This window comes from Podarcis liolepis (genome assembly GCF_965112155.1).
Source record: "Podarcis liolepis genome assembly, chromosome: 1".
NCBI lineage: Eukaryota > Metazoa > Chordata > Lepidosauria > Squamata > Lacertidae > Podarcis > Podarcis liolepis.
Window position 1 is genome coordinate 27,014,226 of NC_139554.1, and position 20,374 is coordinate 27,034,599.

The 20,374-nt window shown below is 42.2% G+C and overlaps 1 long non-coding RNA gene across 3 annotated transcripts in view; it reads left to right on the forward strand.

Annotated features, from left to right (window-relative positions):
• Window positions 1-8,186: 8,186 nt before the first annotated feature.
• LOC310707162 overlaps window positions 8,187-20,374 on the forward strand; it is an 87,956-nt gene continuing 75,768 nt past the window's right edge. For all 3 annotated transcript variants that reach the window (XR_014526368.1, XR_014526369.1, XR_014526370.1), the window contains exon 1: window positions 8,187-8,372. This is a non-coding gene — a long non-coding RNA (uncharacterized lncRNA). The remainder of the gene's footprint in view (window positions 8,373-20,374) is intronic.

A 20,374-nucleotide genomic window follows, 5' to 3' on the forward strand; every position in this document is an offset into this window, starting at 1 on the left:
CATAACCACTAGCAAACTGCTAGTATCTGGAGCTTGCACATCTATTGAATGCTTATGGAGATGGAGATGGAGACAGAGAGAGAAACTGTCCCTGTTCAGAATCACTCTCTGGAAGCTGTATCAAAAAGAGAAGATTCCAGCCTTCTTCTGGCACTTCCTGCAGTAAGCCTGAAGCAACATTTACCTCATTGACAACCTCAAGAGCCACCAGTGTTTCAAGGAATGAATATGTGAATGCTTTCCAACACAGGAATCATGAGAAATCTGATTGGCCGTTATCTCTGCATGGACTGGCTCCACTTTGTAATCAGTATGGTGGCCCGAATTCTAAGTGCATTCAGGAGGATGTGGTGATAATCTACCCCACAGTCAGTAGTCCTGCACAGAGATGTAAAATTTCCAAATATTTTGAAGCCATGAGGGGGGAAAAACATTTCCCCGTTTCCCCCCGGAAAAAATAGAAACTTTGGAAAAATTGAAAAAAAAGTTCAGTGTGTAGTAGTTTTACAAATTGTATGAAATGCAGTGTATATAAAAGTATTGTGCTTGCAATAAAACAGGTAACCACCCCCTTTCCCTCAAAAGCAAAAAAGAAAAGAAGAAACCATCAAAATAAAAAATAATCAGATTTGCCCCTTAGCACCAACAGCAAATAAAGTTAAGGTCCACCTTAATATTTAAGCTCCATAGAAGGTCTACTCTTTGAGTAGTGCTTTAGAGGAAAAGAAACAGAAGATACAACATATAAATGCAGTTTATTCTATCTCATTTTCTGAACTACTGCTATCATTTTCCATTTCTTCTTCCTCTTCCTCTTTGTCATTTTCTTTGTCATGGACTTCTAAAAAATGGCTTCAGGGGGAAAACCTCCCCCCCCCCCAATTTTTCCGTTTTCCCCCCAGGCCTTCCCATCTCTACCTGAGGACAGCCAGGGCAAAGTAAGTGTAAGGCAATTTTTTTGCATGCCAGGCCCGGAAGTAACCAACATCCAGTTACTGAATAATATGTCTGAACTCTGTTTGAAAGGAAAAGGAGTGTGTGTGGTTTTTAAAATTAAATTTGTTATTATATATTATAAACTGCATGATGGTAAGAGAGCTTCTAAACAGTTTACAAAAATATACAACAGAACATTAAAATGATTGATAAAACACAGTTAAAAGCAGGTATTTAAGAGTATTCAAAAGATTATTAAAGTCAGCAGTGGTTAAAAGGAAGTAAATCACATTCAGCTTCTACGTGTTCAGATGGACTGGCGCTAACAAAAATGTTTTGAGCAGTTGCCGGAAAGAGTACAGTGAGAGCACCTGCCTGGTGTCAGTCGGCAGGGAGCTCCAAAGTGTGGGTGCTGGAAGGCCTGGGGGGGACAGGAAAAATGGGGGGGACACCAGGGTTTTTTCCCCTGTTTTTTCCAAAGCCATTTTTTCCCCAAGAACTTTTTTTTTAAAGTAAATGTGTGGAATAGTCAAACTATATCAAACTATTTTTTTTTCATTTTTTTGGAAAAAAACAGCTTTGGGGGGAAACGGGGGGGCAGGGTGTTTTCCAGCAACTGGGATTACTGCTTCCAATGTCAAAGGTAGAGAATAGCCGTCATGTCTAGCCTGGCCTTGATGTTTTTGAATTATGGTGCTGGAGGAGACTCTTGAGAGTCCCACGGACTGCAAGAAGATCAAACCTTTCCATTCTTAAGGAAATCAGCCCTGAGTGCTCACTAGAAGGACAGATCGTGAAGCTGAGGCTCCAATACTTTGGCCACCTCATGAGAAGAGAAGACTCCCTGGAAAAGACCCTGATGTTGGGAAAGATGGAGGGCACAAGGAGAAGGGGAAGACAGAGGACGAGATGGTTGGATAGGGTTCTCAAAGCTACCAGCATGAGTTTGTCCAAACTGCGGGAGGCAGTGGAAGACAGGAGTGCCTGCCGTGCTCTGGTCCATGGGGTCACGAAGAGTCGGACACGACTAAACGACTAAACAACAACAACAACAACACTAGCCTGGCCCTCAACTGTGACTGCATGCAAATTACTTTTTGTCTATTGCTTCGACAGGCGGAGTCCCCCCAACCCCAGCGACCCCCAAGTGGAATAATGACTCAAGACAATGTACTATGGGATTAAAATTGGCCACAACTTTATTAAGTTTTGGATGCAGGGAGACCTTGACTCAAGCACTGGTAGTTTATCCTTCCCAGATCCCAGAGACATCAGGGTTATCCAGAATGTGTAGGTATTGGGCTGGCTCTGAAGAACCTATGTTCAAGCAGAGAGCCCACCCCCTGTTTTGCCGCTGTTGGAGGGAAGAGCAATGACAACTTCTCGGTGTATGGCCAATGCCTCCCCTCAAGACCCCTTTAACGGGGAACCTTGGGATCACCACTGCAAGGGGGGGCGTGGGTCATCGCTTCAAGCCCCCCCTCCCATTTAGGAAGTGAGACGAAAGGATTCTGCCCAAGACAAGAAACCACCAAAGATGTGACATTTTGCTACAGGAAAGGCAAAACCTGCCAATGCAGGAAAATTCCCTCTGGCCCTTCAACAGCGACCATGACGTAGCAGCACCTGCGTACCTGTAGAGAAGAGGTTTACTTGCAAAAGAAGACTTAACTGTGGGAGGGCAGGGTGGGAGAAGCTCTGGAGCCAACCGGCACTTCGCAGGTAAGATTCACCTTCTGTTGTGTGGGCAGGGCGGTCCCGCCCCTTACATGGCTGATCCCCTGGCAACGCCTCCCCAGGCGGGATTGGGCGATTGGCTGATGTAGGCAGAGACCTCCAGGTATCCAGCCTGGGGAGGGAGAAGCCAGCCCGAACTACCGGGATCCAGGGAGCTGCACATGACCACACAAAAGGCACCCCCCATTTGATGTGGGGAGCGGTCATTTCTACAGACCCTCCAAGTCTCCCTAATTTCTATGGATGCCCCTGATTTAGAGAAGCCATCCTGGTTTCTGATTCGATCCCAGAATGTTCCCCTTTTCCTTAGGATGCCCTATTTTCATTGGAGAAATGTTTGAGGGTATGAAGTTATCCAACCCCTGAGCCATCTGAAGACAATCCTGTATAGGGAGGTTTTTTTTTAATGTTTCATGTTTCATTATGTTTTTATATATGTTGGAAGCTGCCCAGAGTGGCTGGGGCAGCCCAGTAAGATGTGTGGGGTATAAATGGTAAAAATATCATTCTCCCTATTTTCATTGGGGAATGCTGCACTCTTCATTAGCATATCCATTGTTCCAGTGGATACTGGTGTACAGATATAGAGGAAACAGATTTAGAGCAATCTAGGAATGGATAGTTACTAGACATAGCACTTAAGCTGATTCTGTTTCTTGTCACTGTGATAAAAATAAACTGAGTGCTTTTGCACCTGTACTGGCAAAGGACACTTTTACCAAGCAGGCATCCACATCTTGTACAACACTTTCAAAAAAGACTTAATTCAGCAGGGAACCAGCACAGCCCCCACCACATGGAGGGATGCAGGCTGCAACCTCAGCTTATATTTTCTCTAGCCACAGGCTTTCTGGGTATCTCCAAGAATGCCCTTGTTAAAATGCCCTTGTTAGAATTATTAAAGAGCTTTCTCGGCTCCCAGAAACAGCTTAATTGCCTCTCCCAAATGTGACATTTTCTAAAGCTGGTCTGTTGCTGCATACAAAATTGGAGGTGTTGGGTTTTCTGTTGGTTTGTAGAAAAAAATATATACGTAGGAATTAGAAATTATTAGAAAATGAGATTCAGAACAGCTTCACATTTAGCAGTGAGGCCACCCCAAGCCCTGCTGCACATGAAATGTTTCATTAAATATATTGGCATTTTGAGAAGCAAGTGAGATGCAGTTAACTGTGTGATGTATCTTTTTAAAAAGCTGTGTCACCCCAGTCCAACAAAATGTTGCACTCACAGTTGACATGCGTGGGGATGCTCATCAACAACAAGCCTTGGAGCCATTATGTATTACACACAAATTAGTCTATCTGCATGGCTTTGCAAACATTATGCTACAGATCTGTGCTTCCAACTTTCTTGGGTAGAGAGGTGTTTCAGGGACCTAACTACAAGGAATGTTAATGGTGTGATAAGCAGTTATGTTGTGAGTGTTTGAAAAATAAATATCAGGCTTGTTCCCCCTACCCACCCAAATGTTATCAGGATCACAGCACACAGGGAGGGGAACATTCAGTCTTCCCACCACAGTTCCCCACTGTGCCAGTTAGTACTGGGGGGGGGGGGGGAGAAAGTCACACTGGGAAAATGGAAGCCTTTTTCCTCATGTTAATTGTCACCGGGGGGGGGGGGGTGAAGTTCACTGAGATTGTTGCTGGGGAATGAAGCTTTTAACCTCTACACTCTGCACACTGTGATCTTGAGAACAATATCATCTCCCAATACATAATTTGGTGTACTTAAAAAAGAAGAGGCTTGCACAGTTCTTGTTAAACATGTAATGTGGTTAGGCTAGGGGCCACCAACTTTTTTTAGACATGCAGGGACATTTGGATTTGAGAGGAAGTGAAAAGGGCCACAAAAATTCTGTTTACACACACACACACACACAAACAACATTTGCCCACTTACTGTACCTGAGAGGGACTGACTCCTTCCTAAAGCTCTGGTGGCTTTCTCAGGGAGAAGGGGTGTGTGGATCTACACACAGAAAAAAAGCCACTATAAATAAGTCAGAAATTAAATGTTATAACAAAAGAAAAAAACTGTGATGTAAAATCGCAAAGAACTTTTTTTGCTCTCCAGTGCCATCTGGTGTTGCATGTTTATAACAAATTCATAGCCCTGTTTTTGTTAAGTCTGGTCACTTTTACTATAGCTGTGGTCGCAACACCAACCATACAATCTCACGTGTCCTTTTTAACCAAAGAGATTCAAGCAGTGGAGATGAATCTCCATTAGGGTGAATGGAGCCATGCCTGACCAACCTCAAACAACCCTACCTGCCTGCCTTCTTACTTAACAGCCAATCCAGGAGATAACCCTGGCTGTCAGCTTTCAGGGTTGTCCCTGTAAAAGTCAGCGGGGAGGGGAGAGGAAAGGGGGGAAATTAGTTTGCTCTGCCCATCACTGCTGTCCTCCATGTCTTCTTCCTTACCAGTCCCAGTGGGTACCAGCCACCACCGGATGTGAGTTTGGGGCATGCATACACCTAACACATAGGCCTGCAACAATCACTCAGTATATACAGTCTGTGAGCTTGTCAAGGTTGGAGAAGATGGCAGCTCTCAGACAGTCCTATGGCTTCCCTCAAGGAGTTCCCCTGAAGTTACCAGGATTTGAAAGCCACATTCTAATTCACACAAACCGCATTCTAATTCTTTCCCTCTTTGATTACTAGGCAACAAAACAGAACACGCTATTCAGGCTGCTGGCTGTATTTTTCCCCTCATCTAACAATGGCATTAGAAATTCTAACATTAGTCATATTTATTATATAGTCAGATAATGAAAGATTTTTTTGTGAGCTTTAATGATGCATCCAACCAAGGAAATGCAATTTTATACTTTCCTGTATTAATGGTTTACTCACTGCTCTTAACTACTGGATTTTAATTACATTTTTAAAAATAATAATAATAATGAATTGTAATTTTATGTTTCTATATTAATGGTTTCTTTGCTAATTTTCAGTTCTGGGTTATTTTACTGCTGATTAAAGTTAACACTAAATTAATTTGAATGTATTGGGTTGTATCAAGTGGTAGCTCTGGACTAGCAGAAAGGACCTCCCACAAATCCAGGGTGGGGCTCCAGATTTCTACTGATGTACCTCTACGCACTGGACCCCACTTGGCCCCTGAATGCTGCTCTTGAGCATTGAAGAACCTTTTGGGACACTATAGCAGAGAGCCACTGTAGTTGCTGGAGTTTGGCAAAAGTTGAATGTCCCGCCCAGTATGAGTATAAGGAACTAATTCCAAAAGAACTGTGAGAGCTGAGAAAGACTGTGTTTGCCATCTGAGTGTGGCTGTTTCCACCTGCCTTGCTCCTTTCCCTGCAGCACTGGGAGCCAGGCCTGGCATTAGCCAAGGTCCCCAAAGCTCAGAAGGGCCACTCACTGGCCAAGCCTAGCTGTGCAAACTTCCCATCATCCTCGATGGGCCCCCCATGGCATTTTAGCAGATGGCAGTGCCACTTTTGAATGGGACTCCAGCTCAATTCTTACCACCTACAGTGGCCACCCACCATTTTAATTTACCCAAAATTCTATGAGATGGGGTACTGCATTTGGGGTAAATTGAAATGGTGGGCAGTCCATCATGAAGGGGAGCCAAGGTTGACTCCCATCCAAATGTGGCACTGCAGCTCTCACCTATCACTAATATGTCTAGCATTGAAAAGATCAGTGTCGGCACCAGGCAGGCCTCACTTGGGAGAGCATTCTGTTGGCAGTGGGCCACAACTGGGAAGGCCTTCTCTGGCATTATTCATTGCATTTTTCTGAAACTGGCTGTGGCATTTGTGGTGTGTGACATCATACTGGGTTCATAAGGAAAGGGTTAACTAATTGTAAAATGACTAACCTATAGGAACCCAAGGGGAGGAGTTAGAGTTAGAGTTAGAGTTACAGTTAGAGTTAGTTAGAGTTAGAGTTAGAGTTGTTAAGAAGTCAGTCTGGAGTTAGAGAAGAGAGAGGGAGGATAAGTCTGTGGGTTGGGCTAGTCTGATGTGAGAGAATCTGTTAAGAGGAGTCAGTCAAACAGTTGAGATAATCAGTCAGAAGGTATTAGGAATGTATAGGCTGATAAAGAAACTAAGGTTAAGAAACTGAAAAGAAAAATTATCTGAAACCATAAACTTGTTAATGCTTATAAAATAAACTTGTTTATTTGGTTTAATGTTAACAACTGTCTGGACTCAGTGTGTACCCAAGAGTAACGGGTTGGTGGCAGCGAGGAAGCGAGCACAGTGGTGGCACAGGGATCAATAGACCGTCAAACGTCCGGGGACCCTGTGTGATCGCCACACTGGCCCTCTTATAACCCATACCAGGCAGATCCCTATCTACAAATTCCAGACTGATTAAACAGATCTTCTTGATTTTATGGTCAATCTAATTCCCAGGTACTATAATGGGATAATGCTAAAAAGAAAAAGAAATCTAAATATGTTAGGTAACTATACAGCTGTTTTTGGAGTCCATAATTCAAATTACCTGAAACAGATGAGAAAACCAGACTGTCTTTGTATGTATACAGTTATATTCATATTATAATATGAATTAATACTATAATATTCATATATATTCATATACTATCATATTCATATATAGTATTCATAAAGGAGTCATATATGTGTGTTATATGTGTTACACAGTCAGACCTGGGTTTCTGATAGAGAGTTACCAGTCTCCGAGTTTGCTTTCTCCTCTTCTCCAGCTTGCAGTGGGAGGGAGGAATCAACATTTTGTAAATATTCAAGTCACATAAACCAGAACACACACCACAGAAGTGCCCCACAGCCAATCTCTTGCCCACCATGGCTCCTAAAAGATTATTATAGCAGTTAAAAAGATTAGAAGTTTTATAAATTATGATTATGCACTTATATTTCTGTTTATTGATCCTTTAGGGAAGACTAACTTAATAACCTAGACAAAGCACTTTACGCATTTGTTAGGAAGATTTGTTCAGTGCTATGAAAATGACATTGTCAAATGGCATGACTGGTCCTTTGCCAACAGGCTTCCCGTCAGGACAGAGCGGGCCAGAAAAACAAGTCCCTAGAATTGTTCTACAATGTAAAAAACAGCAGGTGAGAATGTTGGAGTCTTTTCTCTTTCTCTCTCTTTCTAATTTTTTTTTACAGGGGAAAAAAAAACTATCGCCATTGCTTCAAGTGGCAGAAGAACAGCAATGATCACCCTGTCTGTATTCTTCCTTTCTACACAATTTCTATACAATTAATGGGGAAGCACCATAGCTCAGTGGTAGAGCACCAGCTTTGAATGCAGAAGGTCCCAGGTTCAAACCCTGGCATCTCCAGATGGGGCTGAAAAAGTCCCCTGGAAAGCCACTGCTTTTGTGGATGTTATTGAGCTAAGTGGACAATGGCCTGACTGCTGAGGTGTGCCTGCAATTGTGAGACCTGAAGAGATTGTGATGGTGCATCTCCCTCTGTTGCCATTGGCTGACTACTGCCTGTGATGTCACAAAAGCACATGGCAACACAGTGGATACAAAGATGGGCCATGAGAAAAGCTGGTAGGCTAAAGGGGAAGCATTTCTCTCTTCCCTACAGAACACAGACGACAATGACTGTGGCATAAAGCATTCTCCTATCTTCTTCCACCTGCAGCAGGCAAATTGGCAGATGGAAAGAGGTGATCTTCTGGAAGCAGAATGTTATGGAGTAATAGCAAGGTAAGCTCACTTGCTGAGTGGGATTATAGCTTTCAGGTGGCTCGTCATACCCATGGTCAGAAGCTTCCTGGTGTCTAGTGATGGACCTATTGGAGCTCGTATTTGGAAGTCAGAGGATACTGTAAGGCTGAAGCAGGCTGATCGTCTTCATCTTTTGAAATTGGCCAACAGAAGCTGGTGGATTTTTGTAAGTTGAAGCTGGAGCATGAATGTGAATGAATGGAGAGTGAATGATGAGTGAATGTGTCTGTTGGGAGCCTGAAGGGCCCCACCCTACTTCTCTCCACCTGGCTTGGGGCGGGGCCTGACAGGCTCCATAAAGGACTGCTGCTGCCCATGCTGGGCAGAGAGGGCTCCATTTTTGTTTTTGAATTGCTTTTATTTTTTATCTATGTCATTTTAAATTGTGATTGATATTAATGCTGTATTCTTAGTTTTAGATTTTACTATTTATGTGGAAATGGTTTTCCATTTGGTTGTGTACTTTTTGATGTGTTTTATTTATTGCTTATGACTTTTTTATGTTGGTAATTATGTAAATCTTGTCATGTTGTAAGCCGCCTTGAGCACTATTTCAACTATGGAGAGGTGGGATACAAATAAAACAATGAATGGGTGAATGAATGAATGTTTTTCATGGATGCCTGCTGCGTGTGGGTGGATGGGTAGAAGGTTTCTAATGCGGTCAGTGCAAATGCTCTGTGCATGCATGTGAATGTGCTGTATGAAAGAAAACCAGTGGATACATATATGAATAGATGAAAGCCATGGGAGCTGGCAGGATGAAGCTAGCTGATGAAGTCATTAAACAGAAGCTAGTGGAGGTGCCTGGGTTATGCTGTTGGATGGTAGCCAATTCCACTCATTGCCCCTGAGGTTTCTTTTCTGCAACATGCCCTCAGTACCCTAAGGGTACATTCTATCATATGTGGTGCAGCTGTAAAAGGATAAATGGAATATTGGGAAATAATTCATAATGAATTGAAAATAATGTTTAAAAGTACTTTTCCAAAAAAAACCCAGACTCCTTTTTGTTAGGGAGAAATCAGACAGAAATTCCCACTTGTCAGAAAAGGTTATTTATGTATGCCACTACAGCGGCCTGTGTTTTGTTAGCCCCAAAATGGAAAACGAGCGAGGTACCAACTAAAGATGAATGGCAACTTAAACTGATAGAAAATGTTCAGCTTGCAGACCTAACAAATAGAATAAGAGAACAAGAAGCACATATTTTTAATGAGGATTGAAAAATGTTTGTTGATTATATGGGGGGAAATTGTGTACACTTGAAAACATTGGCAACATTATGATAAATTCAACAGTGTAAATAAGTTTTGATGGATGTAATAATGGAATACTGAATGGTTTAGTTTATGTAAAATATGCAGGGATTTATGTTATGCAAAATAAACCATGGTAAGAAAAGAAGGGAAGTCATTGATATTTTAAGGTTGTTTAAATGAATATTCTAAAATGTAAAACAGAAAATTTAATAAAAAAATTGAAAAAAACAACAATATGAATGTCTGAAGGCAGCAAGGTATTCTCAATAATAAGACCACATTTGTCAGTTATGCAGGACTGTCTGAAGATTGCAAGGTTTTCTCAAGACCCCACCCCTAGTGAAAGCAAAGAAGAGAACTGCAAGGTTTAATTGCAAGCCAGCTTATATTTCTAAATATTTCACTTTTATGGTGTTGTCCATCCCTGGACAACTTGTGGGGTAGGCTGATGTGGTGTTTGCCCTCCTATGTGTGTGACATCATACTGGGTTCATAGGGAAAGGGTTAACTAATTGTAAAATGACTAACCAATGGGAACCCAGGGGGAGATTAGAGTCAGGGTGGAGAAGACAGTCTGGAGTTAGAAGAGACAGATAAGTCAAGTCTGTGGGTTGGGCTAGTTTGGTGTGAGAGAGTGAGATAATTTGTTAAGAGGAGTCAGTCAAACAGTTGAGATAATCAGTCAGAAGGTATTAGGTTCACTTTTAACAACTGCCTGGACTCCGTGTTTTACCAGAGAGTAACTGGTTGGTGGCAGCGAGGAAGTGAGCACAGTGGTGGCACAGGGATCAATAGACCATTAAATGTCCGGGGACCCTGTGTGATCTGTGTGATCGCCACAGATATATATATATATATATATATATATATATATATAATATAAAATTATGAGATGTTTGCACAATTGTCTTATTGAGAGGGTGATAGTCCTATGGTATTCTATTGTGTTGCAATAGGCTCAGGGCAAAGACTAAGGCTCCTTCATTGATTATTGTGATTAGGAAGAACAATCAGGAAAGGGTATGAAAGTCCACTCACAGAAAGATCCATAGACACGAATGGCGTTAAATAAGTAATAATAACTAATAACAAAAAAGCTGGGAAATGGCTTTTTCATCCTTTAAAGTTTATGACCCAAACTGGCATCTGGTGGCTATGAGAGCCTTTGAGAGTATAAGCGGAAATTAGCTGTTTTGAACTCCAGAGCTTTCTGCTCCTGAAAGGTTAATAGAGAGCCCATCTTCTTAAAAGAAAGAAAGAAAGAATAATTCCTTTGCTTTTTTTAGAATGAGTTATTGAGTTACAGAACAAGCCTGTGGAAATGTAACTATCAGCTTCGATCATCCTGTAAACCCTTCAGCTGAAGAAATCTTCATTTCCTTAGGCTGCAATCCTAACCCCACTTACCTAACAGTAAAGGTAAAGGTAAAGGGACCCCGGACCATTAGGTCCAGTCGTGACTGACTCTGGGGTTGCGGCGCTCGTCTCGCTTTATTGGCTGAGGGAGCCGGCGTACAGCTTCCAGGTCATGTGGCCAGTACGACTAAGCCGCTTCTGGCGAACCAGAGCAGCGCACGGAAACGCCGTTTCCCTTCCCGCCGAAGCGATACCTATTTATCTACTTGCACTTTGACGTGCTTTCAAACTGCTAGGTTGGCAGGAGCAGGGACCGAGCAATGGGAGCTCACCCCGTTGCGGGGATTCGAACTGCTGACCTTCTGATCAGCAAGCCCTAGGGTCTGTGGTTTAACCCAGAGCGCCACCAACATCCCTCTTACCTAAGAGTAAGACCCATTAAATTCAGTAGGACTTACTTTGAAAAAGACATGGTTAGGATAGCACTGTTAGACTGTCCACTTACAACCACTTTCCAGGGTGTAAGTTCTTCTGAAGTCAACAGGGCTTACTTCTGAGTAGACGTATGTGGAATTGTGGTATTTCTTACTATCATGCATAGCTGCTGCAGAGATAATAAGAACATTGGAAGAGTCTGCTGGATCAGGCCTTATCTAGTCCAACATCTTGTTCTCATAGTGGGCAAATAGATGGTGATCACTCATAGCCAAGTAAGATTGTCTTCCATAAACACGGTTTTTACAATGAATCCGTAAATGACTGTGAAGGCCAATTCTGGATCCACACGTCCTTCCACAGTGGGGACATTGGTTTGCAGGTGGGAGTTGATCACGGTGTGGATTTGCCAAGCATGCCTTCCTCCTAGCACGTTTCTCCCTTGTGTCCTGAGTTTGAGCGTCTTCAAAGCCCATGACACCTTTGGTAAAAGCTGTTCTCCAACTGGAGTGCTCGCAGGCAAGTGTTTCCCAATTGTTGTTGTTTATACTACATTTTTTTTTAGATTTGCCTTGAGACAGTCTTTAAACCTCTTTTGTTGACCACCAGCATTGCGCTTTCCATTTTTAAGTTCGGAATAGAGTAGTTTCTTTGGAAGATGATAATGAGGCATCCGAACAACATGACCAGCCCAGCGAAGTTGATGTTGAAGAATCATGGCTTCGACACTGGTGATCTTTGCTTCTTCCAGTACACTGGTATTAGTTCGCCTGTCTTCCCAAGTGATGCGTAAAATTTTTCAGAAACAAGTCTGCTGGTCTCCCCACTTGTGACTACCAGAAACTGGCATGCAGAGGCATGTGACTTCCTACAGTAGAGGCAGAGTGTAGCCATTGTGGTTAGTAACTACTGATCGCCTTATATTTCATGAATTTGTCTAATCTATTATCCTCTTTTAAAGCTGTCCAAATGGTTGGCCATCACTATCTCTTTTTAAATAAATAAATAAATAAATAAATTATTAAATATTTTTATTAAGTACAAATTAGAAAACATACATATTTACAACAAAAGAAAATACAAAAGAAAAAGAAAATACATATAACCAAGGGAAAAAATTAGAGAATATTTTTGTCTCTTTTCATATTTACAGTTATTTATACCTCTATAAAATGCTATTCACAATAAAGGAGTGAAATGAAAGATAAGATATCAGAAAAAAGAAAAAAAGAACAAAGAAAAAATAAAGAAGTAAAAGAAAAAGATCATAGGTGAAATTTTTTTAAAGTAGATAAGTACTGACAATACATAGCCGTTTCCCATCTATATTTATATTCAATTGTATAATTTCATCTTGTCCTTATCTACCTTAAATAAAGAGGCTGTGAAAGAAACCTGTGAAAGCAAGTCAACTTCCCAGTAAGAATATCCAAAATTTTGATTTGTACACAGCTCCCATCTTTGTAACTTTCCAACCCACTTTTGTCCCTTTTCTCCACTTTAAGAACAACAGACATGATACCATTTCACTGTAAAATATTGATAGCATGCTAAACTAGGAACTACAGCTGTTTCATCCCCTTGCCACTTAAATTCTTGTTACAAATCATGTTCAAAGTGACAAAGGTCACACTCGATGCAAATCTGCAGTGCTCGATTCTCAGTTCCGCTTGGCAATTGTTTGAATATGCAATATTCTCACCAAAGTGAAATTTGCATGAATATTGTTATTTGGCTCCACTTTGATAGGGACAGCTTCTGAAAGCATTTTCTAGGAGGCGATTTGCTGCATAAAAAAATAATCTTTGTGCGAAACGTTGAGGCAGAACAAGAAAATGAACATGGTGGCTGCCTTAGACCTTCTAAAAGCTCCTGTCCCTTTTCTATTACATTGTTCAGAAAATCACTTCACCTTGCATTGCTACTAGTGCTAACACAAACCAACCTTTTCTTTAGAGCCAGGGTGGGAAAACACTGATGAGGACAATACAGTGGTACCTCAGGTTACATACGCTTCAGGTTACAGACTCCGCTAACCCAGAAATAGTACCTTGGGTTAAGAACTTTGCTTCAGGGTGAGAACAGAAATCATGCTTTGGAGATGCGGCGGCAGCAGGAGGCCCCATTAGCTAAAGTGGTGCTTCAGGTTAAGAACAGTTTCAAGTTAAGAACGGACCTCCGGAACGAATTAAGTACGTAACCAGAGGTACCACTGTGGTGTTGAACCACCTGCTTATTTTAACACAGAGGTCAAAAAGTATGTGTACTGGAACAAAACAGCTGTTAAATGTTAATTTTAATCAACAAGAAAGCATTTTTAAGGTTTTCGCCTTTTTAGCTAAAGACAAAACTGCTTCAGGATCCAAAGCTGACTCAATAAAACACAAATTATGAATCATAGCAGAACACACTGAAAAAGTAACTTCTTGATCTCAGCTTGAAAGCAATATTTATAATAAAAATATTGCACTAATCTATTCTGGGCTTATTACATAGGGGAGTTCTAAGACCTGTTCTCATTTGAACCCCAGAAGTACAAAAGCAACATGCAGCTACTTCTGATTTATGGAAATGTTGAGTTTTAAATATGTACTATTGCATTAACATCCTTCTCCCACCACCTCAGCTGATCCATATTTACAAGCAGATTTTACTTTATTTTCTCTCTCACTATGTAGCAAAGAATGTTCTTAAACACATGCAGGGAAGAAACTGTATTTACACTGACACAGAAATCATTCCAGCAATATTTTTTTTTAAAGTATAAAAGCTAATAATAGGTTTGATAATGAATGCACATTTCCCTGCTTTAAATAGCAGCAGCTTCTTTATACTTATAATAATATTGACAATAGTGTTGAACCACCTGCTTATTTTAACACAGAGGTCAAAAAGTATGTGTACTGGAACACAACAGCTGTTAAATGTTAATTTTAATCAACAAGAAATCATTTTTAAGGTTTTCGCCTTTTTAGCTAAAGACAAAACTGCTCCAGGGTCCAAAGCTAAGTCAATAAAACAAATTATGAATCATAGCAGAACACACTGAAAAAGTAACTTCTTGATCTCAGCTTGAAAGCAATATTTATAATAAAAAAACCTGTGCTAATGTTGTTATCAATGCCACCCTTTGCTCTAGCTGATTAGACATAATTGCATTACTTTCCATTTTATAGCAAACTACAGAGGTAACACATTGGATTAAAATTATAAATGATCCATTTTACAAAAAATAATGTGCCACTTTATAATGTGCACGGTAAGTTGATATTAAAGAATTATTTAATGGTTTGTTTATTGTGGGTTTCTAGACAGGAGACGGCCATCAAACTTTAATTTTGTGTGAGTTACCAGAATAAATTAGCTAATATCCCGCAAATTGCATCATCTTTCATAAAACCCTTTGCCTGATGTTGTTCAGGGAATCGGTTGGTTAGAAGACTCACTGTCTAGCTATAGCTCGGCTTAGGCAAAACCCTCTCCTGTCAAAGCACATGAATTCTGGTATCCAGGCAGAATCTCTTCACATTTTCCAAATGTTCTCTTTTAGGGCAGCCTAAGACCAACCTTTTCCTAGTCTGCAGGACTTCAAGCTGCAAAGAGAGAGGCAATTGCTTGAATGCTCCCTTGTGAAACGAGCTCCTTGTGTGTCAGGCTTGTGTATGCCAAAGAGAAAGGCTCAGCTTGGCTGTCACTCTGACATGTTATTACTTTACCAGAGAATTCTGGGAAGCGTAGTTTATTAAGGATGCTGACCCCACAGACCTACAATTCCCAACACTTTTAACAAACTACACTTCCCAGGATTCTTTGGGGGAAGTCGTGACCCTTAAGGTGGTATAAGGGTGATTTAAATGTGTTGCATGGACATGACCTTAGACGTGGAGGTAGTAATGGGGATGGAAGCAGTAATATTTCTGAGTATCAGCTGCTAGAAGCCACAGAAGGGGAGATTGCTCTTGTACGTGCTCTTCTTGAGCACTTCTGGCAGGCATCCGGGTGGCCTCTGTGAGAACAGGATGCTGGACTTACCGTATTTTTTGCTCCATAAGACGCACTTTTTTCCTCCGAAAAAGTAAGGGGAAATGTCTGTGCGTCTTATGGAGTGAATGCATGGTCCCTGGAGCTGAATTGCCCAGGGGCAAAAAGCAGATCATGTTGTTGTTGTTGTTCTTTTTTTAGAAAGAGGGAAGGGGCTGTTGAAACAAAGCCGCTGAGCAGCTGATCAAGCGCTCGGGAGGGGAGATAAGGGACTCTAGCGATAAAGGAGGCTGCCTGGGAGGGGGGAGGTAAAGACAGCGAACTTGCAAGTAGAGGAGACAGGAACATTAAAGCAATGAGGAGATAAATTAGAAGAAAAGGAGGATCAAAAAACTGCTCCAGATAATGAAAAGACTGCCTGGGAGGGGGAGGTAAAAGCACATGGATCCTTAGGATTTTTGCACTGGGTCACCCCAAATTCACCATTAGATCACATAGCATGTCCATGGCTATAGCCTGCACCAAAAAATCACGCATCCGTTGTTTCGTGGGGCCGCAATGCCGCAAAAACATGGTTACAAAGCATGGATCCACATGGATTCTCAGGATTTTTGCATTGGGCTACCCCAAACTCACCCTCAAATCACATATCATGTCTGTGACCACAGCATGAACCACAAAAACCATACATCCACGGTTTCGTTCAGAATATTTTTTTTTCTTTTCCTCCTCTAAAAACTAGGTGTGTCTTATGGTCAGGTGCGTCTTATGGAGTGAAAAATACAGTAGATGGGCCATTGCCCTGAACTAGCAGGGTCTTCTGGTTTTCTTACGTTCTTAAGTTACTTTGGCAATTAAGTGGTATATAAGTGAAAATAAGACGCAGAGGTGACAACTGACAACAAAAGTTGCAGAGTGTGCTGGCTGCAGTCTCCTGCAATCTTGTGGGCTTTCCTATTCTCATTGCTGCAGCACACATAATTCCCACCATTACAACCAGCATTTTAAGATGGGCTGTGAAGTGTAGGTGGGTTTGGGCAAGACCCAAGACTGAGATTCAGCTCAAAGAGGATTTATTGGAACATCAGGAACAAGAATGACAGACAGGGGCATTTGGCCCAGTATATATATACCTTATATATATATATATACCTTATATATATATACTCAAGAAATCACTCAAGATATCCCTCAAGTAATTAAGGAACAAAAGAAGAAAAGGCACACTAACCTGGGAACTTCCTCTCTGCCCAGAACGTTGGAGGCTACACACCACACCCCCTCAACAGTATTTATAGGAACTCAAACACTGAGATCCTGCTCTGTTCCAGTAACAAGAAGCCGAAAGCACCAGCCTGAAGATGACGAGTGAGACCTCGTCGAAACGTCGCCTAGACACCCCAACTCTTACACGGGAAGACACCCGAAGACACCAAAACCTGCAACCTTATATATATATATATATATAAAATCAGCCTGATCCCCTCCTCCTCTTTCCTTTTCCTTCTGTGATGGAACCCCTATTTGGGGACTTCCCTGGCTTTTTTCTGTCCCATGTAGGACGAGTCTGGATAGTTGGCCTTGGTGAAGATTTGAAGTTTTCTCCCCCCAAAGAGTTTTTGATCTGGGCTTGTTGTATTTTAACCCTGTTTTTAAGTTGTATTTTATTTTACTCGATTGTTTTTATACCTGATGTTAGCCACCCTGAGCCCGGTCTTGGCCGGGGAGGGCGGGGTATAAATAAAATGTTGTTGTTGTTGTTGTTGTTGTTGTTGTTAAGCCAGCCCAGGCAAACACACACACACTACCTGTGATAGGTCACCTTAATGCTGCAATTAGCGAATCACAGCACTGGCCCTATCTCAGCAGGGATTGGCAGCCTGCCAGCTACTAACAGTGTAACTGGAGGGTTTTAGAATCCTGTGTTTTGTTATGCAGATGAAGCTCCTGAGCTTCAGGAGGCCTGAAGGCCTAGGACTGCATTGCATGCATATAGCCTGACTTCAGCCTGCAATGCCTGCATACATAACAGGCTGCTCTTCTGCCTAAGACATTAAAGAGTGGTTCTATTTACAAAGATTAAGATATCTGCAATTTCCTTTGCGTGTCGACGTCCCCAGGTCCACCCCAATAACTCACACATCACACAGAATTTTTGTTTAAGGTTTTTGGCATAATTTTGGCCACAACTTTATAAAAATACAAATTTGTGAGTGGTTGCTTAGGCATTGGTTGCGACTATCTGCCCCCACCGTGGGGGACAGACTGACATTCTGCACAATGCGAAAGTCAGAATGGGGGAATACACTTGGGGGTTACACGGAGCAGGGAATCTGCCCTCACCCCAAATGCAACCAGGAGCTCATTGCTATGGCCCGAGCCCCCTTGACAGAGTGGACAAGCAATAGTTAGCCCCCAATTCCTTTAACGGAATCCCTTGCAGCAGCAGCATTAGAGGGGCAGGCACAGCCAATCCATGCCCCTCAACCAACCAAACCATAAACCAATGCCTAACCGCAACCTTACAAGTTGTGACGATTTGCTACGCAGTAGGCAAAAACCAAATGGCCCCAGCCAATCAGCCAGATGGACAAAATTCCTACCAGGCCCCCGCTCCAAAGCAGACGACCCCATGACAGGCATAGCAAGGTCAAAGCGAACAACCCTATTTTAGGGAGGGAGGGACGGGCTATCCGCTGCACGGGCGAAAAGAGGAAGCCCTAGCCTCGTGCAAGGAGTTTTAGCATTTCTGGCTGTCAATAAATGGCAACATTAATTTCTTCCCAACAAGGGAAGCCCCAATCGCATCAGTGGCCAACGATCAGTTAGCCCGCCCCCAACTTTGGAGTGTCCTGGCGGCCCCCACCGCAACACGTGCTCTCCATGAAGGAGAACACGCTTTGTGCTACAGACTGCAAATCAGATGAAGGAGAAGAGATTCCTTTGGGGTGAATATGCCTATTGGTCTTCTGTATAAGGAGAAGTTATTGGTATTGCAGGCTTGGAGGGAGGCAAGACCTTTCAGCCATCAAAATCTAAATCCTACCAATTTGAATTTTATATCTATGCACACAAATTTGCATGGGCAATTTTTGCACAAATTTGTTCCCTCTTTTTCTGGAGTGGGGGGGGGGGGTTCAGTTTGCTATTTTTTTAGTGAACAGTAAGGAACCTTGTTTTTGTTGAATGTATAGAAGCCAAAGCAAAGCCCTACTGCATCAAAACACTTTAGTCAGCATCCTATTCTCAGCAGTGGCCAAGTTTGCCTATGCCTGATCTACATGGCTGTAGGAAGCATGAAAGCAGGGACCACATGCAGTGTATCCCAACATACTGCCTCCGACTGTGGAGGTAAAACAGCAAACTAGGTTTTATTGAAGTCAACTTGCCATGCATCAGGATTTGAATCTTATTTGGACTGGTAGGGCCATTTCAGTGGAAGCTGGTGAATTCCTTCTCATCCAACAAGTCAAAGAATGGACTTAAAGGGAGCATAGATTGCTTGTTATACCCTGAGCTACCTGTCGCAGCTGCCAAGTTTTAATCAGAGCTTTTCTTCCTCCCTCGCTAGCTCTACGCTGCACACATAGCATTGACTTTCTGGTTTTTCTTTGACAGAATCAATTTGTCTTTAACGCTTGCACGACAGAAATTAAACAGGTGCATTTTTCTGCACTGAGTTTCCTGGACAGGAAATTCTGCATGAAATACATTTCTGTGCATCATGAAGTCACTAATGGCACAGAGCCTATGTCTCGAATTGGGGGAAGTGAAGTAGCAACTACGCTATCTCTCGGGGAATTTCCACTGCTTCACGGCTTGCTCTGCAGGAGGCATCCGACTCTTGTCAGACCTTGCAGAGCAGTTCACAGGAAGGCAGATGCAGAAACTGAAAGATGCCGTGTATTGTTAAGGTGATCACCAAACAATGCATTCATGGGTCTGTACCTAGATCAGGATGCTTCCTCGTGCTCTAGGCAGGTGGGGCCTCATCCACCCAATATATGATATGACTCACATCTTCTTGTATGACTCACAGCTGTGAGTTTTACTCCAGTCCTCATTGATCCTTGGGATTATTCCAGAGAACTTTAATAAGTGACCCCATACTCAAAGCCCTGAGCAATAAATAAATAAAGTGTTCTGAATATTCCAAGCTCTGCTTTCTTGTGATTAGTGTTATTAAAGGACATGATTTTGGAACTGAAAAGCCAGTTTTGCCAGCCACCTTCGTTGCTAGAGATATTGATAGTGTTAAGAAAGTGATGTTCTCCAGGAAGAGATCACGAGAGAAACAATGATCTTCCCTATTGAAAGAATGACTTTTGTACGCCCATGGGTGAGGCACAATGACGGACATACAAAATAAAATTAATATAGTATATTTTAATTGCAAATCAAATGAAGAAAAAATCTAGTTGCCGTGATTGTGTCTTTTACTAGATATAAGAGGGGGATATGAACTTTTCCTGTGGAATCATCTGATGGTTCCTCCTTCACGTCATGCTCCCAGGCAGTCAATGGCCACATGATTAGCATGATGACATTATGTAACTATGATGTACATGGAAGAAACTATGGGGAGATGCACTGGCACTCCCTTGACCTTTATTTCATTTTGTCGGTGAAGCCACTTCAATGTTATGTATTAAGTTTAAGAATACACTCCTCCCTCTACATGGGAAGGGCTGCATCTCAGGGGCAGAATATCTCCTTTTCATTCAGAAGGTCCCACCTTCAATCCTCGGCATCACCAGGTACGGCTGGGAGAAAACCCTGTCTGAAACCCAGGAGACCTGCTGCCAGTCAGTTTAGACAATACTCAGATGGAGAGACCAATGAGTCTGACTCAGTATAGAACAGCTTCCTACTCCACAGGTCACTGTCTTCTGGGCTTAACCCCATGATTTCCATAAACCTTGCCTTCCAAGTGAATAAGGGACGCAG